The sequence below is a fragment of the Rutidosis leptorrhynchoides genome, chromosome 2 (assembly GCF_046630445.1).
Source record: "Rutidosis leptorrhynchoides isolate AG116_Rl617_1_P2 chromosome 2, CSIRO_AGI_Rlap_v1, whole genome shotgun sequence".
Classification (NCBI taxonomy): Eukaryota; Viridiplantae; Streptophyta; class Magnoliopsida; order Asterales; family Asteraceae; genus Rutidosis; species Rutidosis leptorrhynchoides.
The window spans coordinates 106,474,141-106,491,547 of NC_092334.1; positions in this window are offsets into that span (position 1 = coordinate 106,474,141).

A 17,407-nucleotide genomic window follows, 5' to 3' on the forward strand; every position below is an offset into this window, starting at 1 on the left:
CTACCTTAATACCTTCTTTGTTCACTATGTGACCGAGGAATTGAACTTTTTCCAACCAAAATTCACACTTTGAAAACTTAGCGTACAATTCTTCCTTCCTCAATACTTCTAACACCTTTCTCAAATGTTCACCGTGTTCTTGGTCATTCTTTGAGTAAATAAGTATGTCATCAATGAAAACAATGACAAACTTGTCAAGGTATGGTCCACACACTCGGTTCTTAAGGTCCATGAACACAGCTGGTGCATTAGTTAAACCAAACGGCATGATCATAAACTCGTAATGACCGTAACGTATTCTGAAAGCAGTCTTTGGAATATCATCTTCTTTCACCCGCATTTGATGATACCCGGAACGTAAGTCAATCTTTGAATAAACAGACGAGCCTTGTAGTTGATCAAATAAGTCGTCGATTCTCGGTAGTGGGTAGCGGTTCTTGATGGTAAGTTTGTTCAACTCTCGGTAGACGATACACAACCTGAATGTACCATCTTTCTTCTTGACAAACAAAACAGGAGCTCCCCACGGTGATGTGCTTGGTCGAATGAAACCACGCTCTAAAAGTTCTTGTAATTGGCTTTGCAGTTCTTTCATCTCGCTGGGTGCGAGTCTGTAAGGAGCACGAGCTATTGGTGCAGCTCCTGGTACAAGATCTATTTGAAATTCTACGGATAGATGTGGGGGTAATCCCGGTAATTCTTTCGGAAATACATCGGGAAATTCTTTTGCAACGGGAACATCATTGATGCTCTTTTCTTCAGTTTGTACTTTCTCGACGTGTGATAGAACAGCATAGCAACCTTTTCTTATTAGTTTTTATGCCTTCAAATTACTAATAAGATGTAGCTTCGTGTTGCCCTTTTCTCCGTACACCATTAAGGGTTTTCCTTTTTCTCGTATAATGCGAATTGCATTTTTGTAACAAACGATCTCTGCTTTCACTTCTTTCAACCAGTCCATACCGATTATCACATCAAAACTCCTTAACTCTACTGGTATCAAATTGATCTTAAATGTTTCGCTAACCAGTTTAATTTCTCGATTCCGACATATATTATCTGCTGAAATTAATTTACCATTTGCTAATTCGAGTAAAAATTTACTATCCAAAGGCGTCAATGGACAACTTAATTTAGCACAAAAATCTCTACTCATATAGCTTCTATCCGCACCCGAATCAAATAAAACGTAAGCAGATTTATTGTCAATAAGAAACGTACCCGTAACAAGCTCCGGGTCTTCCTGTGCCTCTGCCGCATTAATATTGAAAACTCTTCCACGGCCTTTTCCATTCGTGTTCTCCTGGTTCGGGCAATTTCTAATAATGTGGCCCGGTTTTCCACATTTATAACAAACTACATTGGCATAACTTGCTCCGACACTACTTGCTCCACTATTACTAGTTCCGACACCATTTGTTCCTTTCGTTCTATTAACCCCTGGTCCGTAGACCTCACACTTCGCCGCGCTATGACCATTTCTTTTACACTTGTTGCAAAATTTGGTGCAGAACCCCGAGTGATACTTTTCACACCTTTGGCATAGTTGCTTCTGATTGTTGTTGTTGTTGCGGTTATTATTGTTGTTGGGATGATTGTTGTAGTTGCTGTTATTGTTGTTGTTGTTGTTGTTGTTGTTGTTGTTGTTGTTGTTGTTGTTGTTGTTGTTGTTGTTGTTGTTGTTGTTGTTGTTGTTGTTGTTGTTGTTGTTGTTGTTGTTGTTGTTGTTGTTGTTGGGCCGTTTGTTATAGTTGCGATTGATGTTGCGATTGTTGGGATAATTGTTGCGATTATTGTTGTAATTGCTGTTGTTGTTGTATTGGTGATTCTTATCACTGTTTTCCTCCCATTTTCTTTTGACTTGCTTCACATTGGCCTCTTCAGCAGTCTGTTCTTTAATTCTTTCTTCAATGTGGTTCACTAGTTTGTGAGCCATTCTACATGCCTGTTGTATGGAGGCGGGCTCGTGTGAACTTATATCTTCTTGGATTCTTTCCGGTAATCCTTTCACAAACGCGTCGATCTTCTCTTCCTCATCTTCGAACGCTCCCGGACACAATAGGCACAATTCTGTGAATCGTCTTTCGTACGGGGTAATATCAAATCCTTGGGTTCGTAACCCTCTAAGTTCTGTCTTGAGCTTATTAACCTCGGTTCTGGGACGGTACTTCTCGTTCATCAAGTGCTTGAATGCTGACCACGGTAGTGCGTACGCATCGTCTTGTCCCACTTACTCTAGATAGGTATTTCACCATGTTAACGCAGAACCTGTGAAGGTATGCGTAGCGTACTTCACTTTCTCCTATTCAGTACACTTACTTATGGCAAACACCGATTCGACCTTCTCGGTCCACCGTTTCAATCCAATCGGTCCTTCGGTTCCATCAAATTCCAAAGGTTTGCAGGCAGTGAATTCTTTGTAGGTGCATCCTACACGATTTCCTGTACTGCTAGATCCAAGGTTATTGTTGGTATGTAGCGCAGCCTATACTGCGGCTATGTTTGAAGCTAGAAAATTACGGAATTCCTCTTCATTCATATTCAGGGTGTGTCGAGTAGTCGGTGCCATTTCCTTCAAAATAGTCAAATGGAACAAGTTAATCATACAGAATATTAAGAGTAGTTAATAGTATTTCGTAGCATAATATGAACTCATTTATAAAAGCTTTTTCTTCATATTAGCGTTTTATAATTTTAAATTCGGGTAGTACCTACCCGTTAAGTTCATACTTAGTAGCTAATATACAATTCAACTACTACAATTCTATATGAAAAACTGATTATAATAATATTTCGCGTTCAAACTTTTACACAATATTTTACAAACTTACAATACCGCTTATTTTTCATATAGCATGAAATATAGCACACAATAAATTTGATACAAGATGGTTGTGAAGATAATTCTAGCTAGTACACAAGTCGTTCAGCAAAGGCAATAAAGACACGTAATTCATACGTCCAGAAACAAGTCATGCATTCTGGTTTTACTAGGACTACTTCCCATCCTTGGTCTTGTGGAACATAACCGTTATGGCCGTTGATAAGACAGCGTGTTGTAACGTCATCAAAGGGACGAGGGTTACGTAATGACCAACAGTCTCGTAATAACCTAAAAACCTCATTTCTTACCCCAATTACCGACTCCATCACTTGTGGGAACGTTTTGTTTAATAGTTGTAGCCCGATGTTCTTTTTCTCACTTTGGTGAGAAGCGAACATTACTAACCCGTAAGCATAGCATGCTTCATTATGTTGCATGTTAGCCGCTTTTTCTAAATCATGAAGTCCTATACATTGAGTCAAAATAATTTCTTAACCCGTTGCGTAAAATAGCATTTGGGTTCCCCGCAATATATGCGTCAAAGTAAACACATCATAACTTATGGGTTTCCCAATGTGATATCCCCCATCTTTCAAATGAAAGTCTCTTATAAACCAAGACATTCTTGGAATGTTCTTCGAATGTCTTACAAACTGATTTCGCCGTAAATAGTTGTGCCGGAGAATTCTGACCGACTCTAGACAAGATTTCATCAATCATGTCTCCGGGTAGGTCTCTTAAAATATTGGGTTGTCTATCCATTTTGTGTTTTTATACTGTAAAATAGACAAGAGTTAGATTCATAAAAAAAAAAATACTTATTAATACAAACAATTTTTACATATATCATAAAGCATAAGCACACTATATTACATATATTACACCACACGAATACAACTATCTTATTCCGACTCGCTCGTTTCTTCTTCTTCGGTTTTGGTTCATTTTGCCAAGTTTCTAAGGATATATGATGTTCCCCTAATACTAGCTGTCGTTTTCCACAACGGTTTTGAAAAACCTGGTGGTTTAGAGGTTCCCGGGTCATTGTTACAACTTAAGGGCTTCGGGGGTTAATGATACATATAAAGTTCATCGGGGTTGGAATTAGATTTCTCTATTTTCATGCCCTTTTCCTTATTATTTTCTTTTGCCTTTTTAAATTCAGTTGGGGTAATTTCTATAACATCATCGGAATTCTCGTCGGAATCCGATTCATCGGAGAATTGGTAATCCTCCCAATATTTTGCTTCCTTGGCGGAAACACCATTGACCATAATTAACCTTGGTCGGTTGGTTGAGGATTTTCTTTTACTTAACCGTTTTATTATTTCCCCCACCGGTTCTATTTCTTCATCCGGTTCCGATTCTTCATCCGGTTCCGATTCTTCTTCCGGTTCCGACTCTTCTTCCGGTTCCTCTTCGGGAACTTGTGAATCAGTCCATGAATCATTCCAATTTACATTTGACTCTTCATTATTATTAGGTGAGTCAATGGGACTTGTTCTAGAGATAGACATCTATCACATAATATCAAATGCTTTAAGAGATTAATATATCACATAATATTCATATGTTAAAAATATATAGTTTCCAACAAAATTTGTTAAGCAATCATTTTTCAAGTAAACACGGTCGAAGTCCAGACTCACTAATGCATCCTAACAAACTCGATAAGACACACTAATGCAAAATTCTGGTTCTCTAAGACCAACGCTCGGATACCAACTGAAATGTCCCGTTCTTATTGATTAAAAACGTTCCATATTAATTGATTTCGTTGCGAGGTTTTGACCTCTATATGAGACGTTTTTCAAAGACTGCATTCATTTTAAAACAACCATAACCTTTATTTCATCAATAAAGGTTTAAAAAGCTTTACGTAGACTATCAAATAATGATAATCTAAAATATCCTGTTTACACACGACCATTACATAATGGTTTACAATACAAATATGTTACAACAAAATAAGTTTCTTGAATGCAGTTTTTAAACAATATCATACAAGCATGGACTCCAAATCTCGTCCTTATTTAAGTATGCGACAGCGGAAGCTCTTAATAATCACCTGAGAATAAACATGCTTAAAACGTCAACAAAAATGTTGGTGAGTTATAGGTTTAACCTATATATATCAAATCATAATAATAGACCACAAGATTTCATATTTCAATACACATCCCATGCGTAGAGATAAAAATCATTCATATGGTGAACACCTGGTAACCGACATTAACAAGATGCATATATAAGAATATCCCCATCATTCCGGGACACCCTTCGGATATGATATAAATTTCGAAGTACTAAAGCATCCGGTACTTTGGATGGGGTTTGTTAGGCCCAATAGATCTATCTTTAGGATTCGCGTCAATTAGGGTGTCTGTTCCCTAATTCTTAGATTACCAGACTTAATAAAAAGGGGCATATTCGATTTCGATAATTCAACCATAGAATGTAGTTTCACGTACTTGTGTCTATTTTGTAAATCATTTATAAAACCTGCATGTATTCTCATCCCAAAAATATTAGATTTTAAAAGTGGGACTATAACTCACTTTCACAGATTTTTACTTCGTCGGGAAGTAAGACTTGGCCACTGGTTGATTCACGAACCTATAACAATATATACATATATATCAAAGTATGTTCAAAATATATTTACAACACTTTTAATATATTTTGATGTTTTAAGTTTATTAAGTCAACTGTCCTCGTTAGTAACCTACAACTAGTTGTCCACAGTTAGATGTACAGAAATAAATCGATAAATATTATCTTGAATCAATCCACGACCCAGTGTATACGTATCTCAGTATTGATCACAACTCAAACTACATATATTTTGGAATCAACCTCAACCCTGTATAGCTAACTCCAACATTCACATATAGAGTGTCTATGGTTGTTCCGAAATATATATAGATGTGTCGACATGATAGGTCGAAACATTGTATACGTGTCTATGGTATCTCAAGATTACATAATATACAATACAAGTTGATTAAGTTATGGTTGGAATAGATTTGTTACCAATTTTCACGTAGCTAAAATGAGAAAAATTATCCAATCTTGTTTTACCCATAACATCTTCATTTTAAATCCGTTTTGAGTGAATCAAATTGCTATGGTTTCATATTGAACTCTATTTTATGAATATAAACATAAAAATTATAGGTTTATAGTCAGAAAAATAAGTTACAAGTCGTTTTTGTAAAGGTAGTCATTTCAGTCGAAAGAACGACGTCTAGATGACCATTTTAGAAAACATACTTCCACTTTGAGTTTAACCATAATTTTTGGATATAGTTTCATGTTCATGATAAAAATCATTTTCGCAGAATAACAACTTTTAAATCAAAGTTTATCATAGTTTTTAATTAACTAATCCAAAACAGCCCGCGGTGTTACTACGATGGCGTAAATCCAATTTTACGGTGTTTTTCGTGTTTCTAGGTTTTAAATCATTAAGTTAGCATATCATATAGATATAGAACATGTGTTTAGTTGATTTTAAAAGTCAAGTTAGAAGGATTAACTTTTATTTGCGAACAAGTTTAGAATTAACTAAACTATGTTCTAGTGATTACAAGTTTAAACCTTCGAATAAGATAGCTTTATATGTATGAATCGAATGATGTTATGAACATCATTACTACCTCAAGTTCCTTGGATAAACCTACTGGAAATGAGAAAAATAGATCTAGCTTCAAAGGATCCTTGGATGGCTTGAAAGTTCTTGAAGCAGAATCATGACACGAAAACAATTTCAAGTAAGATTTCCACTCGAAATAAGATTGTTATAGTTATAGAAATTGAATTAAAGTTTGAATATGATTATTACCTTGTATTAGAAAGATAACCTACTGTAATTAACAAAGGTTTCTTGATCTTGGATGATTACTTGGAATGGATTTAGAAAACTTGGAAGTAAACTTGCAATCTTGGAAGTATTCTTGATTTTATGAAACTAGAACTTTTGGAATTTATGAAGAACACTTAGAACTTGAAGATAGACCTTGAAAGAGATCAATTAGATGAAGAAAATTGAAGAATGAAAGTGTTTGTAGGTGTTTTTGGTCGTTGGTGTATGGATTAGATATAAAGGATATGTAATTTTGTTTTCATGTAAATAAGTCATGAATGATTACTCATATTTTTGTAATTTTATGAGATATTTCATGCTAGTTTCCAAATGATGGTTCCCACATGTGTTAGGTAACTCACATGGGCTGCTAAGAGCTAATCATTGGAGTGTATATACCAATAGTACATACATCTAAAAGCTGTGTATTGTACGAGTACGAATACGGGTGCATACGAGTAGAATTGTTGATGAAACTGAACAAGGATGTAATTGTAAGCATTTTTGTTAAGTAGAAGTATTTTGATAAGTTTCTTGAAGTCTTTCAAAAGTGTATGAATACATATTAAAACACTACATGTATATAAATTTTAACTGAGTTGTTAAGTCATCGTTAGTCGTTACATGTAAATGTTGTTTTGAAACCTTTAGGTTAACGATCTTGTTAAGTGTTGTTAACCCAATGTTTATAATATCAAATGAGATTTTAAATTATTATATTATAATGATATTATGATGTATAAATATCTCTTAATATGATATATATACATTAAATGTCGTTACAACGATAATCGTTACATATATGTCTCGTTTTGAAATCATTAAGTTAGTAGTCTTATTTTTACATATGTATTTCATTGTTAATACACTTAATAATATATTTACTTATCATTTAACATAATTAACCAAGTGTATCAATATCTTAATATGATTCATATGTACCTAGTAGGACATTGTTATAACGATAATCGTTATATATATCGTTTTCGAGTTTCTTAAATTAATAGTCTCATTTTTATGTATATAACTCATTGTTAAAATACCTAATGAGATACATACTTATAATACAATCATGTTAACTATATATATAACCATATATATGTTATCGTATAGTTTTTACAAGTTTTAACGTTCGTGAATCACCGGTCAACTTGGGTGGTCAATTGTCTATATGAAACCTATTTCAATTAATCAGGTCTTAACAAGTTTGATTGCTTAACATGTTGGAAACACTTAATCATGTAAATAACAATTTCATTTAATATATATATAAACATGGAAAAGTTCGGGTCACTACAATCAGGACATTTGAAAAAGTATAGAGCCAATTTATGGTTTTAACCATATAAAAAAAACATTTGTTTTGCTTTGTTACATAAATATAAAGCAATAACAATAAATAAAAGCTTGAGTTCAAGTTGTAATTTTTATAAAACATATGTTATTACACCTAGGCACAACTAACGATCAGTTAACAGTGGGACTATTCGTGTACAATGTTTAAAACTTGAGAACAATCATGATCGATTTAAACTTTGGTCTCACCTTAATTTTTGGTACATGTTTTGGGGACTAACCATGATATTTTTTTATTGAATTATGAAGATAAAGAGACAATTGCTATCAAACCTTAGAGATTTGATTAGACCATAGATAACGCTCCCGTGCCTCACCCCACCCACTGTGATGTGTCACCACAAACGTCCCACAAACACGTGTAATGGGGCATTTGTGGTTGGACGTTTGTCAAAGGAACACGGAAGACTTCGGGTGCATTTGTATTTTTTTATTTTAATTTCTTTTCCTACCTTTTCACCACTTATTAGCCCAACTCCCAATTACATTTTGCCACATCATTCACAAACGCCCTCAACAATCTTCCCCATTAGACCACTGATAATGGTGACGCCTACGTGGAGTGGAAGATGGGTACATTTTGGGTATTGTCGTTGACATGGTCGTGATAGGAAATGGGGGATTTGTATTGCTGAAGGTGTTAGAAAAGGATGACGGTGAATTTCTTGTTGACATCGACCACGGGAATTTCCCGTTGAAAATGAAATCACTTTTAGAAAGCCAAATGGCCCAAATGGTTGTCGGGTCAATCATCCTCCCAAACTTCAAATCGTTAATTCCCATTCCATAGTACCAATTGAATAGAAAAATCAACAATCGAATCCGGTATTACCCATCTATTTTTCCACCACCGAAAAGAGCAACCCAAATTTTTTTACGTCCACGAACAATGTAACAATAAATGTATGATATATTCAACATCGGCCGAATACCAAACACACAACGACCATTGGTCAGCGGGTAAGACATGTCTACGAATCTGAATGTCTCTAATGGGAATACTATTCTTTAACGTGAGCCTGTGAAATAAACCGATTTTAGATGGAACATTATTACTCCAAACTAATTTGGGCCAAAGAGGGTAACTTGATTACCTGATTGGAAGAAGATGAGAATAGCATCAGTAACAGTATAAACTCCTCATTAGTAGACAACCAAATGACTATATCATCTTCATGATCGACCAACTTAAACCTCGCTAAAAAGATGGATACTTCTGTAACTTTTAAGAAGTCGTAATAAGACAAAAGTAAGCGAAGCTGCAAATCCCATCCTATTAGCGCAGAATCAGTTGAAAGAGGATATCAAAATTGCTTCACACAAGCCCCTTGATCGTAACACAAAAGGAAAAGAGAAGGGAATTCGTGTTTAAGAACTACGTTATCAGCCCAAGAGTCAAACCAAAAGGAGATTTGTGATCCGTTTTCTAACCTCACTTCCACACATTCGGCCCAACAATACCTCCCATTGCATTTATAATAAAAGAATGTAATAAATAAAGGACATAATTGAAAATAAGGGAAAGAGTGATGTTACTTGATTGTAGCATCGTATAATGATTTGCAGAGCACTTTTGCAGACTTCTTTTGAATTGAATATAAATAACTTGACAGAATATTAAATAATGCAAAGTATAACGCAAACATAATATTTTATTACTAACTTTTCATCACTTAAACATTTAAAAACTTAGGAGCTATATTGCTCATAATTAAATAAATAAAACAATAAAACACTTAGAAATAACATAGTCCTAATAAACATATATAGGGATAGGTAGTTTTGATTATAGAGTCGGTTGCGCGTCTCTTTTCTTCTAACGAAATTACTCCTTAGGCTTATTTTCCTCACACTTATTCTTCTCATAATCATTTAACGCTTTAATCTGTTACAAGAAATTCAATGTGGTGTCAAGACCCCTATGAAAAGACATTTCAAATGAGACACTCAACTCATGGATATGTTTTCTCAATTCAGTGCTAAGTTTATATTGATCTTTTATAAATTCAGTTACTATTCTATCCACGGTAAAGTCATCATCATCCTCTTTATCAACTTTAACCATTTTCACATTAGAGCAGTAGTTAACGAACGAAATCAATTCTATAGAAAGCATAACCAACGAAATCAATCCTAGGATTAAAGGAGTTATCGGATCTTCTTTCATGTCCATAACAACGAAATCAATTCTATAGAAAGCATAACCAACGATAACTTCAACTTGTTTAACAATCCCCAACGATTCATGTAAACGACTATCAGCAAAGCACACATTTCCTTTGATTGGTTCCAACGATGGCAATCCTAAACGATTATAAACGGAGAATGGCATAACATTATTGCTAGAACCAGTATCAGCTAATCCCATAACAGGAATTGGACCACGAATTAAACAAGGGATTTAGAATTCCCCTGGATCAGTGCGCATAACAACAGGAACTTCAGGTGATGCATATGGATATACCGGATTAATTGTGAATGAATAAAGAGGGCGGAAACCTTCTTTTCTTCTTTCTTCCAGCTGTTTCATAGTATCAGCTAACCAATCATCTTTATCTTCACATTTTGATTTTTCATATTTTTCACTACTAACTTCATTATTTTCATCAACCTTTTTATTAACTTCTTCTTCCTTCTCATCAAACAACTCATGCATGAAAATTACCTCATCACGATCAAGACCTCAAACTTTAGCATCTTTTGATTTATCTTCTTCAGTAGCAGTTAACTTCTTTATTTCTTGATTATATTCTTCCTCTTCCATTTCAAACTCCCATAAGTACTTTAAACCAGGTTCATAAATATCAACCCTATTCACTTCTATAATCACATTCACATTTTCAAAACGAACTTCTTTAGAAACTTCATATTCAACAGGAACTTTACCCTCGACAAGTTTGAATAACTTAGTAACATTGCGCTCTAAGTTTTGAATGGACGCTTGATGATTATTTTGCACTTGGGAAAGTTGAGCCTTTATGTTATCGTTAGCTTCATTTTGATTTTTTATGAAAGTTAGGATGCTTTCTTCAAGATTAGACTTCTTATCTATTTGAGCATTAGAAGAACTTGGAATGAAGGGTGCTCTAACAAGAAAGAAACCAGGTGGGTTTTTATTATTAGTAGGATAAGGTGTATTATAATTATTACGGTATTTTAGGTTTTCTTGGAATTGATTCACATACGAAACATTCTCGACTTGCTCCATAGTAAGACTAGCAACACAATCTTTAGTAGCATGAGGACCTTGGCATTTTTCACAACCTACCTTAATCATATGCATTTCTTTAGTAAGCTTTTCGATCTGCCTTCCTAGATTACCCAATTACACATTCCTAGCCTTAACCATATCTTCGAAATCATAACTAACAGATTTTACCGAACGAGAAATATATAAGTCTCGATGCCATTCATGGGAATGAGCAGCCAACTTATTAATCAATGTTTCAGCTTCCTCGGCAGTTTTACTCATAATGTTTCCTCCAGCAGATGTATCAATATCTCTTCGTGTAGCAATATCACAACCCTTATAGAAAGTAGTTACATTTTTAAACTTATCCAAACCATGTTGTGGATAACCTCTAAGCATTTGACCAAATCGAACCCAAGCAGAATAAAGAGACTCATTAGTTTTCTGGTGAAAATTAGCAATTTCAGTCTGAAGGGTGATAGTTTTAGATGCAGGAAAGAATCGAGTAAGAAATTTTTCAACCATCGTATCCCAACTAGTAATATATCCTTCAGGTAACCAGTTTAACCATTCCTTAGCTTCATCTTTTAGTGACCATGGGAAGAGACGAAGATAAATGACATTACTTTCCACATTATTAATGTTAAACAGATTACAAATATCTTTAAAATTCTGAATGTGAGCATTAACATCTTCCTTTTCCGTACCCCTAAATTGGTTATCCTTAAGCAAATGAAAAATAGGACCTTTAATGTAACATCCTGCCTTTTTCCATTTTCTTTTCCATTATACTAATTTAAACTCCGTTATATGTTTATAACATCTCCCGTTAATACGCGTTTTAAAATATTCCGTTTAGGTAATTTTCGCACCCGACTACAAACTCGAGGGACTAAAATTGAAACGGGGCAAACTAGTTGACTAGGTCACCTAGTCCACCCCAATCACCACCATTCAACCATCTCCATCTCTCTCTCTTTCTCTCTAGCAAGAACACACACACAATTTCCAAATTCATTCAATCATCATCTAAATTCGATCTAGGAGGCTTACAACAAAATAAATTACATATTCGTGATCCTCTCTTCATCCTCTTCATTTTGGTACCAACTTCATCTCGTTTGGGTAACATTTCTAAAACTCTAGATTTCTCTAAATTCGTGTTTTTGACTTGAAATGGTGTTAGTTAGTGTCTATGGCTCATTGTGATGTCGTGTGTGTAATTTATATGCTCGATCTCGTTGTTTTAGTGTAACTAGCATGAACTTGAATTTTGGTGTGTTGTTCTTGAATTTTGGATGATCATATGTTGTTAGATGTTAAAAGTTCATGTTCTAATTGTGTTCCTAGTATCACTAGCTTCAATTTGATGTGTAGGTTGCTTTAGAAAAGTTCATGAACTCGATTTATGATTTTGGTGAATTTGGGTTAGGGTTTGATGAACTTGAAATGGACTTTTGATGCATTGAATGCCATGGATTATGGTTGGTAAGTGTTTAGTTAGATTGTATGCTTGATTACCTTCGAAACGGCATATCATTCATGTAAATTGGTTGCCCGAATCATTGAATTGCATTTATGAACTTGTATACGATTAATGTTGAGCATTAGATGCAGTTTTGATTGTTATAATAGGTAGATTGATTGATGAAATGTGTTTAGTTGTCTTCCTCGTCAAATTACCTTCCCAACGGTATAAAATACTTGACTTGATTGTTTTCGGATCATAAATTGTGTTTATTTGGTTTTTGGTTCGTGCACTTAGGAGTTCTGCATCAGACTTGAAATCCAACCTGGACGCCGTCCCAGTATTCAAAGCTGGACGCCGTCCAGAAAGTCTGGACGCCATCCCAGCCTTCAAAGCTGGACGCCGTCCAGAAAATCTGGACGCCGTCCAGATGCACTGGCAGGCTACTGTCCTCGTTGGTCATTTTACGGAAAATGTTTGCTATGCTATGGACCTCCGATTCACATGTAACTTGTTCTAACATGTTTATATATGATTAAAAACCTCAGAAAAATAGTTCGGGACCCGACCCGAACGTGTTGACTTTTTCGTTGACTTTGACCGACCAAAATTTGACTTTTTGTCAAACTTAACCAAATGATTATGCAACATTCCTAACTTGTTTCTATACTTGTATCTTGCATGAAACTTGACAAATTGATTCACATGCTACGTAATCGAGTCGTAACGAGCCATAGAACTAATTGAACATCTTTGACCTTTTGTGTTTACCGTTGTTGATACGACCTATTTGTTTAGGTCAAGACTAGCATTGTTCTTTGCACACGTTTACTTGTTGAAGTACTTTACTACTCGTGCACTCAAGGTGAGATCATAGTCCCACTTTTACTCTTTTTGAACTTACATTTGGGATGAGAAAACATAAACATTTCTTTTACTAAGTGAACACAAGTACAGGAAAACAAACATTCTACATACGAGTTTAGAACAAAATCCTCAATTCGATTATCATTAGTTACACTTGCCGGGTGTAAGCGAGAACTTATGTTGTATGGATCCATATGGGTTTGACAAACCCTCATTCAAACGGTTCGCTACCGTTTACGAATGAAATATATTTTCGAGAAACAGTGTATGTTCTAGCACTAAGTGATGGGGTTCAATGGAAGGAATGTTAAGCATTGATAATTGGGTGCTCGTGAAACAAACTTTTAGAATGTATTACTATTATCTCATTGTTGCAAATCTTGTGGTTCACTTGTACTTACTTACTCAAACCTATGATTTCACCAACGTTTTCGTTGACAGATTTCTATGTTTTTCTCAGGTCCTTGAACGATACATTATACATGCTTCCGCTCATTATTTTGATACTTGCATTGGATGTCGAGTATATATGCATACATGGAGCATCTTTTGGCTACTTTTAAATTGTGTCGCATAAGTTTCACTTGTACTTATAACTTTGTAACGTAACTTGTGGTGGGACTATTCTTGTAAACTTTGAACAATCTTTACATTTGAAATGAATGCGACATATCTTTTGGTCAAATATTGTTTTAAAGACTTATGACCATGTAACGGGACCTAAGTAGACGGCGCCGTCAAACATGATTTGGTCGGGTCGCTACAGATGGTATCAGAGCGATGGTTGTAGGGATTTAGAGTTCATTGGTGTCAACCTCGAGTCATAGGGTACATTGGTGAGTCTAGACTACAACCGGCATATAGACTTGAAGTAGGAATTACTTGACTATTTGTGCATTTATACTCGAACGCTTCTACTCATATCTACTCTTAGTTCATCTTAATCTCACGTTGTTTAATTTGATTGACACGCCACCTTGACTATATGAAACGATGTCGAATGCACATATGAATCAGGGTAATATAATTTCCGGGATTATATTACGGTGACTCATATGAACGTTCCGACATTATGACATAAAGAATTTAAGGCGAGTCGAGGAAAAACTTCTCTTTATCTTTATTCTATATCACGGTTAGTATTATTGAGAATACTAATCAATGATATTCTTGTGTCTTGAAGGAACAATGGCTCCTCGTCGTGTACGCCGCAATGAAACTCCCGAACAAGCTCTCGAACGGATGATAGCTACCGCCGTAGATGCGGCCATGGCCGGTCACTCATCCAACAACAACAACAATAATAACAACAACCACAACAACAACAACAATGGAGCCGGTAACTCAAACGAGGGATGCTCCTATAAAGCTTTCATGGGGTGCAAACCTCACACTTTTGATGGAACCGGGGGACCGGTCGTGCTCACCCGATGGTTTGAGCAAACGGAAGCCGTCTTTAGCATAAGCGGTTGTCGGGACCAAGACAAGGTCAAATACTCCACTCACACCTTCGCCGGTGTCGCTCTTACATGGTGAAATACTTATGTACAATCGGTGGGTACCGATGAAGCTCACGCCCTCTCTTGGACCGACTTGAGGGAAAAGATGATTGTCGAATATTTCCCTCGTGAAGAAACCCGAAGGCTCGAACAAGAGCTAAGAACTTTAAAGGCGATCGGAAATGATCTCAAGGCTTATAATCAACGATTTTCCGAACTAGCCTTGATGTGCCCAAATCTTGTGAACCCCGAAGCTTTAAGGGTTGAACTTTACATGGATGGTCTTCCAAAGAGTATCAAACACGGAGTAATGTCATCCAAACCCACTAATCGTCAAGAAGCTTTGAACATGGCCCGCAAATTGATAGAAACGGTTGACGAAATCGTAGTACCGGCACCTAAAGCCGAGGACAAGTCGGGTAACAACAAAAGAAAATGGGAAGCTCCCTAATCAAGCAACAACAACTTTGCCAAGAAATCTTTCACCACCGACGGCAAGAAGGGTTATGCCGGAAATCTACCTCTTTGCAACAAATGCAACAAACATCACTTTGGCGAATGTAGTAAGCTAATTTGCCATCGGTGCCAAGGAATTGGTCATAAGGCCAACGATTGTAAAAGTGCCGCTCCCGTCACTCGAAAGTGGCCCAATGCACCAAAGACGGGCACTTGTTACGAATGTGGCCAAACGGGTCATTATAGAAATGCATGCCCAAAGAAGAAAGATAACCCCAACACGCGCGGCCGAGCTTTCAACATCAACACCGAGGAAGCCCGGGATGACACTGAACTAGTCACGGGTACGTTTCTTCTCAACAACACTTATGTTACTTGTTTATTCGATTCGGGTGCCGATAAGAGTTTTGTATCCAAGACTTTGACTCATTCTTTTAATACTCCACCACGTCCACTAGATACCACTTATACCATTGAAGTGGCCAACGGAAAACTATTGAGTGCTGACACATATTACCGGGGGTGTACGTTAAACATTTTGGGTAAGGAATTTGAAATTGACTTGATACCCATGGAACTAGGAAGCTTTGATGTAATAATCGGTATGAATTAGTTAGTCAAAATGAAATCTCACATCCTTTGTGATCTTAACGCAATCCGAATTCCTATCGAGAATGGTGAACCTTTGATTGTTTATGGCGATAAGAGTTGCACCAGACTCAACCTCGTTTCGTGCCTTAAAGTTAGAAAACTACTCCGTAAGGGTTGTTTTGCGATCCTTGCCCACGTTAAGAAAGTCGAGTCCGATGAGAAGCATATCGATGATGTGCCAATTGTTAGTGACTTTTCCGATGTATTTCCCGACGAATTGCCGGGTCTTCCACCTCATCGACCGGTTGAATTCCAAATCGATCTTATTCCGGGAGCCGCACCCGTAGCACGTGCACTGTATAGACTAGCTCCATCCGAAATCCAAGAATTGCAAAGTCAAATCCAAGAACTACTTGACCGTGGTTTTATCCAACCTAGCCATTCACCTTGGGGCGCTCCGATTTTGTTTGTTAAAAAGAAAGACGGATCCCTACGAATGTGCATTGATTATCGTGAACTAAATAAATTGACGGTTAAGAACCGATATCCTCTTCCTCGCATCGATGACCTCTTTGATCAACTACAAGAGTCTTGTGTATATTCGAAAATCGATCTCCGCTCGGGTTATCATCAATTAAGGGTTAAGGGGGAAGATGTCTCCAAAACCGCTTTCCGAACTCGTTATGGTAGTTATGAATTTCTTGTAATGCCATTTGGTCTTACTAACGCACCGGCGGTGTTCATGGATCTTATGAACCGCGTGTGTAAACCGTATCTTGACAAATTCATTATCGTGTTCATCGATGATATTTTAGTCTATTCAAAAAGCGAAGAAGAACACGAGGAACACCTCCGACTTGTGCTTGAACTTTTAAGACAAGAACAACTCTATGCCAAATTCTCCAAGTGTGAATTTTGGTTAAAGGAAGTTCAATTTCTTGGTCATGTTGTAAGTGACCAAGGTATTAAAGTCGATCCAACGAAAATCGAAACCATTAGTAAATGGGAGACTCCTACTACTCCTACTCACATTCGTCAATTCTTGGGTCTCGCCGGGTACTATCGTAGATTCATCGAAAATTCTCTTTGGTTGCACATCCTCTAACCGCATTAACTGACAAGGGAAAGAAATTCATTTGGGAGACCGAACAAGAATCCGCATTTCAAATCTTGAAAACAAAGCTAACCACCGCTCCTATCTTGTCACTTCCCGAAGGCAATGATGACTTTGTTGTATATTGCGATGCCTCGAAACATGGTTTTGGGTGTGTATTAATGCAACGAACGAAAG